The 6,113-nt window shown below is 47.9% G+C and overlaps 1 long non-coding RNA gene across 1 annotated transcript; it reads right to left on the reverse strand.

The window, feature by feature from the left end:
- Positions 1 to 1,882: 1,882 nt before the first annotated feature.
- LOC122482528 lies at positions 1,883 to 5,032 on the reverse strand. The gene is made up of 2 exons (XR_006297195.1): positions 3,891 to 5,032; positions 1,883 to 2,177 (listed from the first exon to the last, which is right to left on the reverse strand). It is a non-coding gene; the product is annotated as an uncharacterized LOC122482528 (long non-coding RNA).
- Positions 5,033 to 6,113: the final 1,081 nt, after the last annotated feature.

Here is a 6,113-nt window from a genome sequence, read left to right on the forward strand (position 1 = left end):
CGTTTATTTATTTATTTTTGAGGGAGAGAGTGTGGGGGGGGGGCACAGAGAGAGGGAGAGAGAGAATCCAAAGCAGGATCCGTGCTGTCAGTGCAGAGCCCAACGCGAGGCTCCATCTCATGAACTGAATAAATGAGTTCATGAACTGTGAGATCATGACCTGAGCCGAAATCAAGTCAGACACTTAATGGACCGAGCCACCCAAGAGCCCCTCCATTGTATATGGTAGACACTTAGGATGTTCCCATATCTCAGTGATTGTGAATAATGCTGCAATATACATGAGGTTGCAGATATATCACCAAGATACTGATTTCACTTTCTTTGGATATGTATCCAGATGTGAGGTTTATTTTTAAATAGCCACATGTGGCTAGGGACTATCATATTGGACCACAGAACTCAGAATGTTCAAGCATCAACGAGCAGGACCAGGTAGAGGGATTTTTCTACACTGAGAGGGAGTTGACACTTAGATGATCTCTAAGGTATTTTCAATATTTGAGTGTTAATGATTCTGCAGCTCTGGGAGGAGTGGAATTGTGAAGAGGTGCCTTTTCTTTTTTATTATGTCTGGAGGGGTTTCCTGGCACAGCTCAGAGATCAAAGGCAAGAGGAATTGGGACTGAGTTTGGAGCTTGGGGATGGGGAGATATTCTTGCTATAGGAAATGTCTTTTGGAAGAGGCTTGGATGCAAGAGAGAGAGAGAGAGAGAGAGAAGATATGGCCAGAGAAGACAAGCAGACCGGTGACCCTTAAAGAATTTACCCAGCTCTGCCCTCCCCTTCTGCCGTCAGCCCGAGAATATCCCCCGTCCACCCCTGGTTGGTCGGAGACTCCTCTGGGCCCTTTTCAGCTTCCCAGGCACCTGCCCCCTTACCTCCTGGCTCAGAACAATCTCCTCTTTGATTGTTGGCTCAGGCCCTGCTGACAGGTCAGGTCATATGTACCTAATCAGGAGGAGCTGGGGCCTGAGGGATGATAAACAGGGCTTCTCATTTCAATAAAGTTTGTGCAGAATATTGGAAACAGCTGTGGGCCTTGGCTGGTGGTGCCAGAGCCCGTGGGGGCCTGGTGTTTGTGGGAGGAGGGTTGAAATCGGGAAACAGGGGCGCCTGGGTGGCGCAGTCGGTTAAGCGTCCGACTTCAGCCAGGTCACGATCTCGCGGTCCGTGAGTTCGAGCCCCGCATCAGGCTCTGGGCTGATGGCTCAGAGCCTGGAGCCTGTTTCCGATTCTGTGTCTCCCTCTCTCTCTGCCCCTCCCCCTTTCATGCTCTGTCTCTCTCTGTCCCAAAAATAAATAAACGTTGAAAAAAAAATTAAAAAAAAAAATCGGGAAACATAGGGGCGCGTGTTGAAAGGGTGCTTTGCCACCCAAAGGCGGAGAAAGCCAGTGAGCCTAGTTCAATTGCCAGCTCCTGCTGGAATCCCAGGCTTTGTGGAGCGTGGAGAGCACTCTGGAATCAGAGGACTGAGGTCCTAGCCAGGCAGGTCTGGATTACCCTGGAGGTCTTCACTTACATTTATGTAAATATGTCGTTTATTTTACAAATTCTACATAGATTTCTCCGCAAGCTGCTTTTCTCACCTAACATCGCAAAAATCCCTCTAAATGTATTCTTTTTCTTAAATTGTGGTAAAAATATAAAATGTACCACCTTAATCATTTTTAAGGGTACAGTTCACTGATGCTAAGGATATTCACACTGTCGTGCAGCCAGCCCCCACAAATTTTTCACCTTGCAAAATTGAAACTCTGTGCCCATGAAACACCAACTCCCCATTCCCCCCTCACCCGAGCTCCTGGCGACCACTTTTCTTTCCGTTTCTCCGAGTCTGACTACGTTAGAGGTATGGAAAGTAGAATCATACAGCATTTGTCTTTTTGTAATTTACTTTTTAATAGTTGCAGAACATTACGGTATATGGACCTTTGTGTATCATTCAACGATTACCCGTACTGTACTTTTGTCGCTGCAAAAAAAAAAAAAAGCTTTGAAATTTTTTAACGCATATCCTTGAATGCTGGAGTTTGCTGCCTTTCTCTTTCTTGTTTCTTCCCTTCCTTCCTTCTTTCCTTCCTTCTTTCCTTCTTTCCTCCCTTCATTTCTTTCTTTCTTTCTTCCCTCGCTCCCTCCTTTCTTCCTTCCTTCCTTCCTTTTCTTCATTCATTTTCTGTAGGATAAATGACCAGAAATGACATGTCATGACATATGAACTAACCCATAACTGGGTCAAAGAGATGCCTATTTAAAATTTTTTTTTTAATGTTTGTTTATTTTTGAGAGAGAGAGATATGAGTGCGAACAGGGAGGGGCAGAGAGAGAGAGGCAGACACAGAATCCGAAGCAGGCTCCAGGCTCCGAACTGTCAGCACAGAGCCCGACGTGGGGCTCAAACCCATAAACCGAGAGATCATGACCTGAGCTGAAGTTGGACGCTAAACGACCGAACCACCCAGGCGCCCCAAGAGATGCATATTTTTAGCTTTCATACATGTTACGAGATCCCTTTCTCAGAAGTCCGGGTAACTCCCATCTCCACACCTGGGACTGCGAGTTGCTTCCCCCACATCTCCTCCAGCGCTGGCTCTCCTCACTCTAAGGTTTGCCATTCTGACAAAGGAAAAGTGAAGTCGTGCTTTTAAAATGTGTATTTCTTGGGGCACCTGGGTGGCTGGCTCAGTCGGTTGAGCGTCCGACTTTGGCTCAGGTCATGACCTCGCAGTTCCTGAGTTCTAGCCCCGCGTCGGGCTCTGTGCTGACCGCTTGGAGCCTGGAGCCTGCTTCCAATTCTGCGTCTCCCTCTCTCTCTGCCATTCCCCTGCTCACACTCTGTCTCTCTCTCTCTCAAGAATAATAAACATTAAAAACAATTTTTTTATGTAATAAAAATAAAATGTGCGTTTCTCTATTAGTGAGGTTAAGCATCTTTCCCTGAATGCACTGACCATCTCTGATACAAATACAAATGTATTCGTATGTTTTGTCCATTGTCCTGCTGGCCTATTTCTCTTCCTCATTTTGCCTCAGAGCTCTTTGCCACAGATGTCAAACCTCTATAGGTAGTAGATGTTGAAATTTTGTCTCCAGTCTGTAATGTCTTTTGTCTCTGTATATGTGATATTTTATCCTTTGAAAATTAAAAAAAAAAAAAAGTATGTCTACCTTTTCCCCTCTAGCTTCTGGATTTTCCATTTTGTTTGGAAAAAATCTCCTTATGGGCACTTGGGTGGCTCAGTCAGTTGAGCGTCCGACTTCGGCCCAGGTCATGATGTCACGGTCCGTGAGTTCGAGCCCCGCGGTCAGGCTCTGTGCTGACAGCTCGAGCCTGGAGCCTGCTTCAGATTCTGTGCCTCCCTCTCTCTCTGCCCCTACCCACTCGCATTCTGTCTCTGTCTCTCTCAAAAATTAATAAACATTAAAAATAAATAAAAAATCTCCTCAAACCATAGATTGTATGAACATTCTTCTAATGTTCTCCTTGTTAAATTGTTTTAAGCAGTGTTTAAAACTGTTTTAAATAGTTCCTCATGAAATTGTTTAAATGTGAAAAACAGCATGTAAGTGGTTTGAAATGTTTAAATTTAAATACATTTAAATCTTTCACCTATTTGAAATTTAGTTTTAATAACACGTGAGGTAGAGAGACAAACCTTATTCTGTTTTTCTCAAAGAGCCAGTGGGGCCTACGCAATCGATCAAATAAACTATCCTTCTTTCCACTGGTTTAAAATACCACTTTTATTGTGTATTATCCATACGTACTGGGGTATATTTCTGGACTTGGTTCTATTTCTGTCCCATGAATCTGTTTATCTTGTCCTTTCGCCTTACCATATGATTTGGTCAAAGTGATTTGTAGTCCATTTTCATAGGCCCCTCTTACCTAAATATTTCATTACTGTTGTTTTCATCATTACGGTTATACAAATTCCTTGCAGCTGTAGAGCTTGGGAACGTCGGGAACTTTTCAAGACAAGCCAGAGTAAGTCCGGGAAGGCCTGCCCATGTGCACTCTCAGGAATCAACCACAGCAGAGGCCAGACGATATTAGATCTCCCATGTGCTCGGCACTGCTCTTTTCAGTAAAGCCGGGGCTGGAAGACCAGAACTTCCCCACCTTGCGGTGACGAATACTTGAAATTTCTGGCTTCTCAGCCCCAGCCCCGTCCTCTGTACACTGCTTTGTGAAGGTGGCCTCGGGCCCTGTGAGTCCCGTCTCTGCTTGGCCAGCTGTTCCCTGTTGGATCCTTGTGACCAGAGCCACTAGAGGGGAGGCTGCAGGCTGGAGGAGGAAGGGTGACCGCCTGCCTTCCCGTTTGTGTCCGTGTGTTCCCTGCAAGAGGCACCCCAACCTTCCCCCCTCACCCCGCAGCAGGCCCATCCCGGAGCAGCAGCTGAATCCAGCTTGCCATGTCTCTAGTACTTCAAGCTTCACCATACGCTACGCACCCCACACGCCAGCTCCAGAGACCCGGCCCTCACAGGCAGGTGCCTCTTCCTCAGAGGTCTGGGTGCAAGCCCAGGGGTCCGTCCTTCCTTCCTTCCGGCTGAGAGCCTCCTCCCCAGGGCTCTGGGTCCCTCCTCAAAATGTCTAAGGGTTAGTGATTGCAGCCTCTTCCTCTGGTTTCCCCAGCCCAGGCGGTGGCAGGCCCTCCGGCCACTGCCGAGAACTCCGTGACACCTGAGCAGTTCTCTTGTCGCCCTTTCGTTACCTCGTGAGCAGCGTTATGTCTAGTTATCAATTCTTTATCCTTTTTTCAACTCACTTGTGTGGTTTTGGTCTCCTGATGGGCCCCCGCCTGACGCAGGTAATGGGGGAGCGGAGTTTTCTGGGGGCTGAGGGCTGCTTCTCTTGGCCACCCTGCAGAGAGCTCTCCTCCCCCCTCCATTCCCAGAATTATTTGGCTGCTGGTTGTCAAGGAGACGACTGACAATTTCCAGTTGCCAAGACTCCCCCAGGAGTTCTACGGAGACATTCTGGAAACTCCCTACCCCTTCCTGCTCCCCAGCCAGGGAACTTGGAGAATCTAGCCAGGTTGGGGGGGGGTGGGTGGGGGTGGAGGGCAGGGCATGGGACGGGGTGTGGGGAGCAGACCAGGCCTGCAGATAGAAAGAGAGACAAGTGGTTTCCTTGGGCCCTGGCTTCGTCCACAGACCTCAAGTGCCTGGCCCGCTCCCCCAGCCTGGTCCCGACAGATACCCACTGGTCCAGACAAGGCTGAGTTCTCCGGTCGGGCCCTCAGCCACAGACACCTGTTCTCACGCTGTCACTCCAGGCATGATGGGAGCCCCATTGCCAGCTGCAGCAGGGAAGTGCCCAGAACCTTTCCCGGGGAAGAGCCTCAGCCATTCCTAAGTTCCTGTCACTGAAGTGGGGAGCAGCACACATTGGCACCCAGTGTCACTCCCTGGCTCCAGTCTGTTTCATAATAATAACAGAGGCAACATAATAATAATAATAATAGCAGTGAGGTGGGTGTGGACCTCACTGCATTAAAATCAAATAAAGTTGCCTCCATTACCGGGGCCCCTTCCCCCTTCCCCCCAGAGCCCCACCAAGATCTGCGAGGCTTACAAGGTACCGAAAATAGGGAGACGCTTATAACCCTGGGTCCATCATGGTTGCTACTGACCTTCCCATTGGCCAAGCCTTCACGGGACTTTCCATTTCTCTGCCCTTTATGGGTCAGGGGCCTGGCCTTTGGAGGTTCATCCTCTCTTGGGGACCCAGTGACCTCTGATCCATCCCCAAACTCAAGGAAGTCTCCTTAACTGCCACCAGAGGCACTCTCCTTTCTCCTCCTTACCACTTCCACAGAGAACACCTAACACAACTTTTCAGTGACTCCGTGCTTCCAAAAGAAAATAAAAAATGCTGACTCTGATGTCAAGCAGGTTTTGCGTCTGCCCTATAAAAATCCTCATGGCAAAGTAGAACTAAAGACCTGCTTTATTTTTGCAGAAAAATAAACTGAAGACATCATTCCATCTCATCCCTGAATGTCTTAGCATTCATCTAAGAAAAGTAGGAACATTGCCTTCCATAATCACAAAACTAGTATCTCACAAAACCGAATTAACATTTTTCTTGTGGCGTATGCTGAAG

This window comes from Prionailurus bengalensis, chromosome D1 (genome assembly GCF_016509475.1).
Source record: "Prionailurus bengalensis isolate Pbe53 chromosome D1, Fcat_Pben_1.1_paternal_pri, whole genome shotgun sequence".
NCBI classification, from domain to species: domain Eukaryota; kingdom Metazoa; phylum Chordata; class Mammalia; order Carnivora; family Felidae; genus Prionailurus; species Prionailurus bengalensis.